Below are 16020 nucleotides of genomic sequence, written 5' to 3'. Positions count from 1 at the left end.
GACCTATCCTCGCTCGATACCCTACCCCTGTACCTATGGGCCAGAAACGACTCGGATGTAGGACGAATGATGATCGATCCCGTACACATAACTGTTCGACCAGATGCAATACTCCCGAAACTCCCACAGTACCGGATATCGCCCGAAGGCGAGAAGGCATTGGTAGCGATTATTCAGTCCTTGGTAGATGCAGGAGTGGTAGAGGAAGTGGTTAGTAATGTCTGCAATAGCCCTATCCTGCCCATTCTTAAAAAGCAAGGTGAGGGAGATGAGAAAGCATACCGCTTCATCATCGACCTGCGAGAAGTCAACAAAGTGGTGGTACCACAGTACCCCGTAGTCTCAGACATCACCACCATTCTGACTCTCATCCCGTCCACCGCCACCACCTTCACCGTTATTGATCTTAAAAATGCATTTTTCTCTATCCCCATCCATCCAGACAGCCGCTATCTCTTCGGCTTCACTTTAAAAAACCGTTCATACCGATTTTGTAGAGCTCCCCAGGGCTACACTGAAAGTCTCAGCATTTACAGCCAGGCCCTCAAAAGACAGCTGGACGCCGTCCAGCTACCAGATGGAGTGGTGTTGATCCAATATGTCGATGATATCCTTTTGGCGGCCGACACCACTCCGCTTGCAATCACAGCCACTATCCAACTCTTGCACTTTCTTGCGGAGAATGGCCACAAAGTCTCCAAAAAGAAACTGCAGTTCTGCCAGCCCCAAGTAACATACCTAGGCCATCTCCTGTCCAAAGAAGGGAGGAAACTTACGCCCGACCGAATCCAAACCATCCTAGACACCCCCATTCCCAAAACACAGAAACAAGTCCGTTCATTAGTGGGCCTTACCTCTTTCTGCCGACAATGGTTACCGAATTTCAGTCTCATCATAAAACCCCTACTTTCCCTGTTGGCCAAAGATGTCCCTTTCCCACTCCCTGGGACCCCCGAATGCCAAGCGTCCTTTAAGGAGCTGCGGGATGCCCTTTGCTCGGCACCCGTTCTAGGAACACCAGATTACTCCAAGCCCTTCTCCCTCTTCACTCACGAAAGGGAGGGATGCGCATTGTCTGTTCTAACTCAGCCCATCGGCGCCAAACAACGCCCTTGTGCCTATTTCTCTGCCACTCTTGATCCAGTCGCCAGAGCTCTACCTGCCTGCCTTCGAGCAGTAGCCGCTGCTGCTGTCTCTATCCGCCAGAGTGAGGGAATTGTACTTTCGAACTCTCTCACGGTATTAGTACCCCATGCAGTCGACACCCTTTTGAACCAGACCAAGACTCAACACCTGACTAGTGCACGACTGACAGGGTACGAATTGACTCTACTTGCACCCCACATCACCCTGAAGAGATGCACGACATTGAATCCTGCTACACTGCTGCCCTTGCCTGAAAATGACCCCGATGTGCCCCCTATACACGACTGTGTGACCCTCACGGACGAACAGACCAGGAGTAGAATTGACCTCCGAGACGGTGCTTTTACAGACCCTGATGGAGAACTATGGGTAGATGGCTCTTGTATCAAACTCCCAGACGGCACCACTTCTGCTGCCTATGCGGTGACGACAGCTCGAACAGTAGTTGAGACAGCTCGCATCACACAACGATCCGCACAGGCAGCAGAGCTAATTGCCCTCACACGAGCATGTATCATAGCAGCAGGAACCACGGCGAACATTTACACAGACAGCCAGTATGCCTTCGGGGTGGTTCATCATTTTGGGCTCTTGTGGAGGGAAAGGGGATTCCTGACGTCCCACGGCACGCCCATCCTTCATGGAGATCTAGTCTCCGCCCTAATTGAAGCAGTTCTTCTCCCCAAACGATTAGCAGTAATCAAATGCCAGGCACACAAGAAGGTGACGGACTTAGTTGGACAGGGAAACGCACTGGCCGACATCACTGCCCGAACCACAGCTGAGAATAGGGCAATGACACGCATGTATGTGACTAGGTCACAAGCAGAAAAATGGACTGACGCTAGGGAAACGATTAAGGACATCCAGTCGGCCAGCACACCTCACGAACTGACTGAGTGGGCACGGGTGGGTCTAAGAGACGATGAAGGCTGCTGGCGGACAAAAGACACGAACAAATGGTTGCTGCCTGATGCATACTTGATCCCCATACTGACAATGGCACACTCCCCTGCACACATAGGTTCTGCCCCCATGATTGAGCTCATTTCCAAAGTCTGGCACAACAACAAGATCCCCGACTCAGCCAAACGCCTGGTCCAGCAGTGCCTTATTAGCCTACAACACAACCCCGGGAAAGGAACTGTAGTACCCCGGGGAGGGTTTGGGATCCCCGACCACCCCTTTGAGGTCCTCCAGATGGATTACATCCAGCTAGAAAGGTGCCAAGGCTTGAAGTACGTATAAGTCATTGTATGTGCCTTCAGCAAATGGGTGGAGGCCTATCCGACCCGAGATAACACTGCCATGACTACTGCCAAAGTACTACTGAAAGAGTTTTTCCCTCGCTACGGCCTTTGTTGAATTTTATGGAGCGACAATGGCCCCCACTTCATAGCTGAAGTTATCCAACTAATCCTGAAGGGGTTGGTGGTAAAACAGAGGTTCCATGCGATCTTTCACCCCCAATCCGCTGGCCTGGTTGAGCGACACAACGCTACACTGAAACTGAAACTGTCAAAGATAGTGGCCACCACAGGACTTAAGTGGCCAGATGCCCTCCCACTGGCATTACTATCGATGCGCTCCACTCCCACTAAGCACCACTTGACCCCCTACGAGGTTGTGTTTGGGCGACCGATGAACCTCTGGACTGCCCCCAAGCCGACCTCCATTCACGATGTCCCCGACGTCCTGCTGTCAGATTATTTATACAAGTTAACTAAAACGTTGTCTGTTATTCATCAACAGGTGCAGCAGGCCATCCACGATGCTTCCAGGGGTCCCGGTCACGATATCCAACCGGGAGAGTATGTCCTAGTCCGGAATTTTCAACGGGCAAAGAGTCTGGAACCCCGGTGGATGGGCCCCTGGCAAGTACTGATCACCACTCGGACGGCTCTTCGAGTGGAGGGGAAAAAGCACTGGCTGCACGCACACCACTGCAAGAAGGTCTCCTCGACCCTGGCCACGACAGACAACGTCAGCACCCAGGAAGAGCTCCTGAATAAAGACCGACCATCACTGAACTGTTATCCTGATACCGAGGCACTTGAACTTGCAAAACACTCTGACCCCACTGTGCCATCCCGAGAAGGGTATTTCCTGCGTCGAAAGGAGGGAGCTTCGGCTAAGTAGGCCACTGACTAAGTTAAAAATCTCAGAACGGTGACCCAAAGCAACCAAGGGTTACCCAGAGAGAAACTAAACAAAGTCTGTGGTCCTGCCCACTACCGAGCACCTTGAAGATGAAGATGATGGAAGCGCCAGATAAGAAGATGATGGAAGCGCCAGATAAGAAGACGTCGGAAGCAACCGGAAATACCCACTACAGGAACCCAAAGACTGACAATTTGCACCAATCAAAGACAATCGCCTACTTCATCCTTTTCCTCTTTTGCCTCCTCCTCATGACCTCCTTCTGGATCTTGGAGGACAGCACACCCGCTCACCAGACATTGCTGGCCACCGTACAGCCAATCACCGTGAAAGAGCATCATTTGATCTCCCTTTCGCCTCAGCTCCGAGAGAGGCGTAGGGAGTTCTGGAACAATTCCTTCGTGCAACTGCTACACCAGCACAACCTTGCTACGAATGCCACGAACTGCTGGATCTGCGGGTTGCTCCCGCATGCCACTGAACACTCCATACCTTTCATCCCTTCTCCTTTCTCAGTTCACGGCTCCTGCCTCGCCTGGCTGATCCTCTTGCAGGAGAGCAACAAGGACAACGCCGCTTCTGGTCAGACAGTGTCACACTTCTACTATGGGTTCTGGCTGAACAAAACAGGAAGAACGTCTGCCCCCATTTGTCCTGCGGTCTCAGGTTCCGCCTTCCTTATGAACATTCCTGCCAAAGAAAGAGTCGAAATGCAAGTACTCCACAATCCAGCCAGACCCACCTTCTCCCACCTACGGAAGCAAACAGCTGCCACCCTGACCGTGGCTCTGTCTGTCATCAATGTCACAGGACTCGTGTGTCTTGAAGGCCAGGGAACACAGCTGGTGGGTCACAGTTCCTGCCGCACCACCAGAACACTGGTCTCAGTTGATCCTCCTTCCTTTGTTGCTTCCCCGAATATGTACTTTGTTTGTGGCACCAAAGCTTACACTTGGCTCCCAAAAGGCTGGAGGGGTACGTGCTACATCGCCTTCATTCTTCCTCCCACATACGTGGCCCCAGCCTACCATCACCGGCAAAAGCGCGCCGGAGACATTGGACAAGCCGACTCCACCGGAGCACAGTTCCTGGATGCGGCAAAGGGACTTGTTCCTCTGTGGGGCCCAATGGCAAATAGCCGCGCTATCCGACACCTGACACAGGCAGTAGAAACAACCATTAACATCACCGCTGGCATCCTTGCTAACAACACGGCTGAGCTTCAGGCAGTCCGCCTGGTGGCCCTTCAAAATCGCCTTGTTCTAGATGTGGTTCTGGCCGACCGTGGAGGTGCATGCCGCATCATCGGCTCCAGCTGTTGCACCTACGTGCCAGATAACTCGCCTTCAGTCTACAAGGCAATCGAACACCTTCACAGACTGTCCTCAGAGGTTCACCAGGAGCAGGAAGGATGGTCGCTTGGAGGCTGGTTCTGGGACATTTTGAAGGACTGGGGATGGAGATTGTTCACGTTTATATTGATACCAATCATGATACTGTGTGGGTGTTGCTTAGGTATTCAATGTTTACCATCTTTGTGTGCACTCATTTCCAACTGTATGTGCCCTAAGACTTTGGACTTTAAAACTGAGCACATGAGTCCCCTATACGAGATAGAGGTACGGGGTCTCATGGGGATCGATCCAAACTGACAAGCTGGCGAGACATGTTAAAAGGGAGGACTGTGGAATTTTAGTTCGTGTACTGAACATCATCTACGCCATCTTGCAGACTCACGTATGGACACACACGACAGCCATTTTAGGTACCATGGTCTCCCTGTTCACGATCACCCGTCAGCGCACTTCCTTGAACCTTGCGAGCCCCCCCCACGCACCCTGGCTGTCCCCGCTCTCACATGCACAAGGCATAAGCTCTCCCCTCCCGCATGACTCTGTCTCTGAGAATCACACCCCGCGCCTGACCAACACCTTCTTTCCGTCCATGAATACCCCTCCTTTGATGACCCCTTCCTCTGAGCCCGATTGCCTGCACGAACCGCTGGTCATCCCTTAGCCTGAGGATACAGTTTATTGCCCATTACTGTATGCACCCGCCTCTCTTGAAAGGAGCCACTATTGATCATGACCTCCCCACCCCCTGAGATTCGATCAGGCGCACACATTCCAAAGGAATCGGCAGAACACTCAGCTGCGTGATAGCCCCCTCCCATTGTATGAGGGGTAAGGGCCTCTACTGTTGTCATGTGTTGGAGGGGGCCGGAACTGGGGGGTGCCGGGGATGTCATCCTCATACTTCACAATGTCTTTGTTGTAATAAAGAGCGTTCACATGTCTTGAACCAGTGTATAAAAGACCAGGACTCAGAGAGGTTGAGAGAGCACCTCGAGACGATACCTTGTTGTCCGATCTGACGTGTTCTGATCCGTCGGAATAAAACTTGTTTCCTGTCTTCCTGTCTCCAGCGCCTGCCTCTTTATTGGATAACTTCGTATGGTATTAGAGGCGTTTAACGCCGGGCAAATTTAACTTAGGAAACATCAACTAAATCGCCTGACCATTTTGAATTGATCTTTATCACTCCTTATATAGGAACAGGCTGGTTAGTTTCCTGCTTGAAGACCCAGCAGATGCACAAACCCTGTTGGGTAACAAGGTACCGACCCTCTTGTTCGCTGACAATACCATGCTGGTTTCTAAGACTCCAGCAGCACTGCAAAACTACTCAATAGATTTCATCTCTTCTGTGACTCCCGGAGACTGGTCATCAACAACACCACTAAAACTAAGTTTATGACATTCAATCCCCATGAATTCCTTAGAAGCAATCTCATGCTGGGTGGAGCACTACTGGAAAGAGTCTGCACCTTTGATTATCTGGGTTTCCGACTATGACAAAATGTCATGTAGGCCCCACCTAGCAAAGATGCTCATGGGGCATAAATGTGTGGCACACATAGTAGGCCACATAGTAAGCCAGTTGCACCAGCCCTCAAAGTCTATGATGCCAAAGCAGTCAGCACAGCTCTCTACGGAGCCGAGATTTGGGGGGGTTCAACAATGTTGAGGATATCCGTAGATCTTACCATAAGTTCCTTAGGGATCTGTTGATGTTGCCTCCCTACATTCCTCTTACACCTTTAATGCTCAATATGAGCAGGTGGTTGATTGAAGACATAGCAAGATTGCGCCCACTGCTTTTTTGGGCTCGCATCAGGCGGACCCCCGAACTTCCTAAGTTTGCTGAAGCCCTTACAGAGATCAAATAATTAGATGATGGCCACAGAATTGGATGGATTTCTACAATTAGGAAAGCACTGTCAGCACTATGTTTTCAAGGACATTGGGATAGGCAGGAACCACCAAGCAAAGAAGAGCTCAAATGGGCATACTGGGAATGGGTGGATTGTCCCTAAATCCGCAGATCCAATGAGGCCAGACTGACAGCAGAATTTTATCTACACAAGCAGACTAGACGGAGCATCTGAGCCAATCAAACACTCACACCCAGTCAAATGATCTGGGTTTGATCCATCACCGTTCTTTAGCCCACTCTGCCACCCCAGTTCAGACATGGCTATATGCAAATCAGTCTGACCCTGACACAGGGTCAGACTGATTTGCATATAGAAGGCATGGCTTGGCAGTTCGGGCTGGACTGTTCCCATGAGACACAGGGTCAGACTGATTTGCATATAGCCATGTCTGAACTGGGGTGGCAGAGTGGGCTAAAGAACGGTGATGGATCAAACCCAGATCTTTTGACTGGGTGTGAGTGCTTGATTGGCTCAGATGCTCCATCCATCACCACCCCCTTTTGTACCGCTTTGGCCGCCATAAGTGTGGCAGGGTTTGCTCAGACGTGAGTCCCTTGCTCACTTTGCCTCATGGGAACAGTCCAGCCCGAACTGCCAAGCCATGCGTTCCCTGGACCGGAAACAAGCTTCCGAGGACCGGTTTCTGGCATTACAGCCGTCTTCAGCCCGGATTGCTTGAATCCAGTGGCAAAGTGAGCAAGGGACTCACGTCTGAGCATACCCTGCTACACTTATGGCGGCCAAAGCGGTACAAAAGGGGGTGGTGATGGACGGAGCATCTGAACCAACCAAACACTCACACCCAGTCAAAAGATCTGGGTTTGATCCATCACCGTTCTTTAGCCCACTCTTCCACCCCAGTTCAGACATGGCTATATGCAAATCAGTCTGACCCTGTGCCTCATGGGAACAGTCCAGCCCGAACTGCCAAGCCATGCCTTCCCTGGACCGGAAACAAGCTTCCGAGGACCGGTTTCTGGCATTACAGCCGTCTTCAGCCCGGCTTGCTTGAATCCAGTGGCAAAGTGAGCAAGGGACTAACGTCTGAGCATACCCTGCCACACTTATGGCGGCCAAAGCGGTACAAAAGGGGGTGGTGATGGACGGAGCATCTGAACCAATCAAACACTCACACCCAGTCAAAAGATCTGGGTTTGATCCATCACCGTTCTTTAGCCCACTCTGCCACCCCAGTTCAGACATGGCTATATGCAAATCAGTCTGACCCTGTGCCTCATGGGAACAGTCCAGCCCGAACTGCCAAGCCATGCCTTCCCTGGACCGGAAACAAGCTTCCGAGGACCTGTTTCTGGCATTACAGCCGTCTTCAGCCCCCTTGCTTGAATCCAGTGGCAAAGTGAGCAAGGGACTCACGTCTGAGCATACCCTGCCACACTTATGGCGGCCAAAGCGGTACAAAAGGGGGTGGTGATGGATGGAGCATCTGAACCAATCAACCACTCACACCCAGTCAAAAGATCTGGGTTTGATCCTGATAAGCGTGGCTAAATTCCACCTGAGTGACTTACCTCACTCACCTATAGTTACCCAAGAATAAGTCAGCCGGACAGTGGAGAAGAATAACCAAAGCAAGTTTATTAGGCCACAAACTCCCATATGAGAGGGCCCTATATCGACCTCACCCCTAAGAGTGTGTCGAGAAGGACTAACTCACATCATCATGGTGATGCATTATAATACGAGAAGGCAGAGTAAAACACGCCCATAATGGAAAAATACTGGTCCCACAAGAGTGTAGACAATGGCCTCATACAAGAGGCATCTGCACCTGCAATAGCAACATTTGTTATCATCTCCCAAGGACACAGAGCCAGGCCGCTACATCTCCAATACATGAGAACGGCCTGATAAGGAGTTTCGTTAGCAGGAGTTTCAGCTACAGTAAACCAAGGAATGAAAATATGCTGACATGAGGAATTATTCCTATTCCTACGGGAGGGGGATGAGCAAGTGCAGTTTGCACGCATAGAGAGAAATGATTCAAAATGGTGGCACACAAGCTAAGCTAAGAACACTGAAATGATGTCACACACATAAGTGAATAACTGAATAATAAGAACATAAATGTAAATGCGTAAATGCAAGTAATTAGTTAGACACATTCCGCTAACTCATAAGCATAATGTACGAAGGGGGCGGGACTTGAAATTAACGCCTATCAGACCCTCCTTTTAGCGGACTGTGGCTAACACGTTTGTTTCCATTTATTAACCAAAAGGAGGGCCTTTACAGCAAAATCTATGGGCTGGAAAGTCATATCTAAACTAGAGCATCATCATGAATAAACATCATTGCAATTAGCATCAGCAAGCTCAACATCATTGGATACCGGATACTGTGTCGTTGGGCTCTTAGACTTTTTTATATTGCTGGCACACATTGAGCAACAAGGGGGAAGACAGTAAACACAGAGGCAGCATGACAGTAGGAAACCTATAATACCTACAATGACCATGAATATTTTCCAACCCCAGGAAGAGAAAAGACCCCACAACCATGACTGTAAGGACTAAGTACCAGTATCTTGATGAAGTTCGGCAGCTAACCTATGGAGTTTCTGCACAGCCAAATTAACTGTCAGGGCGGAGTCAGGAATATACACGCAACAAGACGTCCCGATGACGCGACAAGCTCCACCCCTATCCGCCAGGATGACGTCAAGCACCATTCTATTCTGGATCGTAAATAATCTCATAGCCTGCATCTCCAGAGACATATTAGCTGCAATGTCAGCTTCAGTATTCACTACCTTTTCCATTACCCTCGAAAGACGTCTGATGGCCCTACTGTTAAAGATAGGACCCCAGAATGGCAACAGGCCCTTAGAGAAATCTGTAAACTGCTGTCCAGAGGTGTCTTTTTGATCTACGTCATCAACTTGAATTTCCCTCCTTTTCCGCTGTCCTTGTACCATGTCAAACCTCCTATGTGTCTTATGATAATCCGAAGGTGCCACGTAAACGGGAGGAAGTAGATACGCCAAGTAGCATGTCCCGCCCCAACCCTCATGCAACCACAAATACCCATTATCTCCACATACAAAATAGACATTTGGGGGAGTGACGAGCGAAGGACTAAGGGTCAGGCGAATCGAGGCAGTCACATTACAAAGACTGTCACCCACCTTTATCGGACCTCTACCCTGAATACAAAAATAAGGCGAAGGCCCCACTACTGCTAGGGGCACCAGGGAATGACCACTACTATTTGTTGCAGGAGGGCGTCTGTATACTAGAGAAGAGTTCAACTGTAAGAAACTCTCTCGTACCTTGTCAGTGTCATTGGGTATCAGAAACCTGTCCACCTTCTTCGAACATGTTTCTAAGAATGTTTGGTCAAAACGTCCATCAGTAAATAACCGTCCAAGGGATGAAGGGGGCAGAGGGCGTACTCGCATTGTCAGTGTTGACCCACCACCAGGGAGTCGTGGGGTCAGAGAATCAGGCTGCTGAAAGAACTTTACCATACCTATCAGGGTGTACCAGCCCACACAGCTATTCACAGGAGTCAATTGAAGTGCCAGCAACCTGTCCTTCTTATATGCGGCAGAAGGAAGCAACCCACAGACCAAGCAATCTGTCACATTGTATACGGCATGTGCATGATGCAGTGTTTTTATGAAAACATTATCACGATAGCCTTTTCTCATACATTGTTCACCATAATCAACAGTAACCATATTGTGTTCCGGTAAGGGAGAAGGGGTAGGAACCAGTTTGTGGACGGGGTAAGCTTCATCCAGAAAAAACAGTATTCCAAGCATTATCAAGAACACAATAATGAGCACCACAATGACCACAATTTTACTTTTACGTGATAGGGCACGCCATGGTGAATCTGGTTCTGGTCTGCGAGGAGCAGCAAAAGGCTGTTCCTCCTCTGGGATCGGACGGCCAAAAGGGTACATGTCTCCTAAAGAGCGGGGCAAGGGATATCCTAAAAGTTCAAAAACTAGGGGCACTACTAAAAGTTCAGACACTCCAAAACCGGCCAGAGGGGTACTTCACCCTCCAAATGGGCTCTTCTCCCTATGTCCGTTAAAGCCTCATAGGCAGGCTTTCAATCTCGTAAACCCTAATCCCTCGACGGAGTCACACAACTGCAGCGACTCAGGAGCACAGAACTTGGGCCCGCATGCAACTCTAATGTTCCATTCAGCAATGTCTCAGAAGTGCACCAGGGCTCCTTTTAGCAGTCCATCCCTATTGCTATGCTAACCTATCGAATATAGTCCACTCCTAGTCCCTTATCTCAGCCCTTCTTCCAGTGCTCAGTCCATTTGCCTCTCTTTCCTGGGCCGCAAGTTATAGCGAGTGCTCCCTCGCACTACGGGGTCTGAGAACAGAATTGGTGGGTCGTTTTGGAAAGAGGTGGCTTCGGTCGTTTGGGCACTGTGACCAAGGGAAGCCTCACTACTCGTACTCAGGGCTGGCTTCTGTGCGTCCTCGTCGTGCTCCTCCCCGATCAGCAAAGCATCAGAAAAAGGGAGATACTGAGGCACTGACTCTGTTTCGTGATCTGCAATGCCACCTCTTACCCATGCATCGTAGGGTAAAGGTAGTGGAACCTTCTTAATGTGGGAAGCATGTGTCCACGCCTTTCGACCCTCCACTCGAAGTGCGGTGCGGGTGGTGAGCAGCACCAACCGCGGCTCAGACCATCTGGGCTCCAAACAGGACTTCCGCTGGTACTTCTTGACGACTACCCAGTCCCCTGGGTTGATGCCGTGGCCGGGCCCCTCAGGCAGCGGCTTCAGTGTGTCTGCTACCTGCTGGTGAACAGAATGGAGATCTTTAGTCAAAGCATACAAGTAGTCTGTCAACATAGGATATTCTATCTCTGAGAAACATTTAGGTCTAGGAACACCCCACACATTGGCGGGCCTGCCAAATACAACTTCGTGGGGAGAGACACCTGTCCTACAATTCACTGTGACTCGTGTGGAAAGTAAGGTAAGGGGGAGAGCATCTGGCCAGTGCAGCCCTGTACTTTCCCGTATCTTGGCCATTTTCAGTTTCAATGTACCGTTAAATCTTTCAACTAAACCCGCAGCCTGTGGATGTAGGGCTGCGTGGAATTTTTGAGAGATTTGCAATCCCTTACATATTTGTTTCATCAGCTCAGCATTGAAGGATGTACCGTTATCACTCCAGATCACTCTAGGTAACCCGTACCTACTGAAATACTCCTTAATCAACATCTTAGCTGTCGACATGGCTGTACAGTCTTTTGTTGGAAAAGCCTCCACCCACCTACTGAATGGGCACACCACCACGAGTACGTATTTAAGGTTGTTCACTCTTTCCATTTCAATGTAATCCATCTGTATCACTTCAAAGGGATATGTTGGGGGTGCGAAATTGCCCACAGGGACGGGTGTTCCCTTCCCAGGATTGTGTCATAAGCAAATCATGCACTGTTGTACCAAACGTGTGGCCACCCTGGAAATGTTCTTATTACTCAACACTGGGTCTAATAATTTACATATTCCCTTGGCGCTTATGTGAGCTGGTCCGTGAGCCATTGTCACCACTGGGAGGACATATGCATTCGGGAGCAACCATCGTCTTTTGTCCGTTACATCCGTCCAACATTCATCTGAGTCCAACTGCCCCTTTCCATTCTTCCATTCTTTCAGCTCCTCCTCAGTCACTTTCTCTTGTATGTTCCGCACACTCTGTACAGTGTCTGCAAACATGTTAACGTCCGGTACCCATCTAGCTGGTCCAGCCACAAACATTCGTGGTAGTCTTGTCCTAGCAGTTTCCTTAGCTGTTTGGTCTGCAAACGCGTTTCCCCGCCCTACGTCATCCACCACCGCTTTATGTGCGCTACACTTTATTACTGCTAACCTTTTGGGAAGCGTTAGGGCTGTCAGCAGTCGTAATATCAATGGGCCATGTTGAATTCGTTGTCCATGTGATGTCAAAAATCCCGTCTCCGCCCACAGTCTCCCATAACTATGAGCCACGCCAAAAGCGTATTGGCTGTCAGTGTAAATGTTCACGTCCAACCCTTCACTCAATTCACATGCACGCATCAACGCTATTATCTCTGCAGCTTGAGCTGAGTTGTACGGGACTCTAGAAGTCTCCACCACTGTTTGTAAGGTCGTGACTGCGTATGCTGCTGTTGTGGTACCGTCTGCTAGTTTAAAACAAGACCCATCAACATACAGCTCCCCGTCAGGGTCATCTAAGGGCTTATCCGTCAAATCTACTCTTCCTTTTGTTTCCTCTTCTGTGCGGAACAGGCAATCATGCACTTCATCATCTTTCTCATCTGAAGGGAGAGGCAGTAGCGTGGCTGGGTTCAGGGTAGCACATCTTTTTATCGTTACATGTGGGGCAAATAGTGTCATCTCATAACCAGTCAGGCGAGCACTAGTTAAATGCTGCGTCTGTGTTCTGTTCAGCAAAATGTCCACCGCATGTGGTACCATTACCGTAAGAGCTGAACCCAGTACGAGCCCTGCCGATTGTCTTATCGAGACTGCAGCAGCCGCTGTAGCCCTTAGACAGCTCGGAAGCGCTCTTGCCACGTTGTCAAGCATCGCGGAGAAGTAAGCACACGGTCTCTGTTTCCCTCCAAAATCCTGTGTTAAGACAGACAACGCGCAAACTTCCGCCTCGTGCACATAGAGTACAAAAGGCTTCTGGTAATCAGGTGTTCCCAAAACAGGTGCAGAACATAGAGCAGTTTTTAGTAACTCAAATGCTTCTTGACATGCAAGGGTCCAAGGTAGGGGCTCGCGCACTTCTTTGGTAGTCAGATACAGAAGGGGTTTTGTTAGTAAAGCATAATTAGGTATCCACTGGCGACAGTACGATGTTATGCCCAAAAATGCGCGCACCTCTCGCTCTGTGTTAGGTACTGCCATGTTAGTTATCGCCTTAACGCGCTCCGGTGTCAGCCTTCTCCCGTCCTTCGATAGGAGATGACCGAGGTAGGTGACCTCCTGTCGACAATATTGGAATTTAGGGAGAGACACCTTGTGTCCCTTACAAGCCAAATGGTGTAACAATTTAACGGTAGACTCACGGCATCCCTCTTCATTGTCGGATGCAATGAGAATATCATCCACATATTGCAACAAGACATTGCCCTGTGGGAGCTCCAAATCATCCAACTGTGCTTTTAATGCTTGGCTGTAAATACTGGGACTCTCTGTATAACCTTGAGGAATTCTACAAAATCTAAAACTGCGGCCAGCCAATGAGAATCCGAAGAGGTAACGGCTATCTGGATGCACAGGTATACTAAAGAACGCATTCTTACGGTCCAGCACAGAAAAATATTTAGCTGAGGGAGGTATCATAGTCAAAATGGTAGTAATATCAGAAACCACTGGGTACTGGGGCTCAACAACCTTGTTAATGTGACGCAAATCAATCACAAAACGATAGACATCCGGTGCACCCTCACCTGCCTCACCTGAGGGTCTTTTAAGTATCGGGAGAATTGGACTATTACAAATATTTGAGTCAGTTTCCTCTACTACCCCTGACCCAATCAAATCCTGTATTATCTGCAACAAAGCCTTCTCTCCATCCCGGGATATCTTATATTGGGGTATGCGAGGTAGCTTCGCCCCCACCTTAACATTTATGGACACCGGTGCAATGTCCATTTTTCCCACATCAGTATCGCTGCTGGCCCACAGACTCGCAGGGACATCCCTGAACTCAACCGGGAGGGGCTCTTCCTTCGAAAAACATTGTTGCGCACGCGCATCGGAAGGGCCCAACGTGAGGTACACACCATCTGGGGAACAGTAAATCGTAGCGTTCAGCCTTTTCAACAGGTCCAAACCCAGTAAATTCTCGCCACAATTTGAAGTCAAAAGGAAAGAGGAATCAATAGTGAAGGGGCCAATCGTAAGTGCTAGGGGCTTAGAGATGGGGCTAACCACTGGGGTACCAGAGAACCCCACTGAAATATTGGTCTTGCCAGACAGAGCCGCCCCTGGAACCTGGGAACGTGCTACAGAACTTTTCGTAGCACCTGTATCCAATAAAAATTTCTGATGGGATCCCGACAAGTCTGCCGTTACATAAGGCCCACGTTGGTCAACATCCACAGAAACAGGTCCCACACTCTGCCCTACGCTGTCCTAGTTATAGGAAAATCCTGTCAAATCATCCATAGCGTATGCATCACTGTAGAACTGTCGATCCCTGCAGCCATCACCTTCCCTATGAAAATGCTGTCTATCCTTTCCTCCGTCAAAATAATTTCCTCCCGGTCTCCTGCCCTCCTCGGACGGTCTAGTATCCTTATTCACATCTCCCCGACCCCGTCCTCTGCCAGGTCCAGCATGGGACCGTAGCAGTGGACAGTCTTTCCACCAGTACCCTTCCTGTTTACAGTTAGCGCACTGGTTGGGTCCTAAACGCTCTCTCCTCTCTCCCCTTCCATAGCTACTTCCTCGACCAACCGACACGGGCGGGGCACCCCGTCCTCTGCCCTTCGCCACTTGCTGCAACAAAACCTTTGTCTTTAAATCTTTCGCCTTCTTTTCTTGCCTGTCCTTATTCTCATTTTCTCTATGTTCATAATACTGGGCCATGCTCAAAATCCCTGAGGGGGTAGATGTCGTCCATGTACTCTCTGACGCTTGCAGTCGGGCCGATATTTCTGGCAGCAGATTCGTAACAAATCTGTTAACAAAAAGACGTAGCCCTCCATCTTGAGATATATCTTGCCCGCTAAAATCCATAAACGTTTCTTCAAAACGGGTGAAGAAATCTGAAACTGCCTCATCCTTCTTCTGTCTGCAAGCCGTTAACTTATCCCAATCTACCTTCTTGGGAGGGATGAGTGAGTGCATATAGTTAATTATACGCCCTGGTAACGCTAATATCTCAGCCTTCGGCTTCTCACCTGGCTTTCGTTCCTTATCCCAATCCGTAAATTCTTCCCAAGTACCGCCCAACTCCTCTCTATGTTCCGAACCCTTCACCTGTCTCCACACATCCACAGGAACCAATAATCCAAAAAATAATTCAATATCGGCTAAAGTCATTACTGTTGAGGAAGCTGCCTCCGTTAGTTCTTTGTAATAAGCTGTTGGATTTTTCCTGGAGTCGGGTAACTGCGCCTTCAAAGCTAACACCTCGCTCCTTTTCCAGGGCGTATACACCCATTGTTCTTGAAAATGAGCATCTATACGAGCTCTAGTCACTACCTGTGTTGTCGGGTCTACTATTTCAGGTACCTCAGGGTGAAATATAGGGTGCACTTCACGCATCGGATGTATCCCAGGGAAATGGGTCTCACCTGTCGCTGTTAACTCATTCCTGTTCTCCAACAAGTACCTCAGACTACGGAGCACCTCTGTTACTCCAGTGTTAGCCCTATAAGCATGAGTCTTAATATCACGAAGAATCGCTGGCGCCTCCCCACCATATCCCTGC

Source organism: Lissotriton helveticus, chromosome 1_1 (genome assembly GCF_964261635.1).
Source record: "Lissotriton helveticus chromosome 1_1, aLisHel1.1, whole genome shotgun sequence".
NCBI lineage: Eukaryota > Metazoa > Chordata > Amphibia > Caudata > Salamandridae > Lissotriton > Lissotriton helveticus.
The sequence above is the reverse complement of the archived record's forward strand: the minus strand, read 5'-3'. Positions refer to the sequence as shown.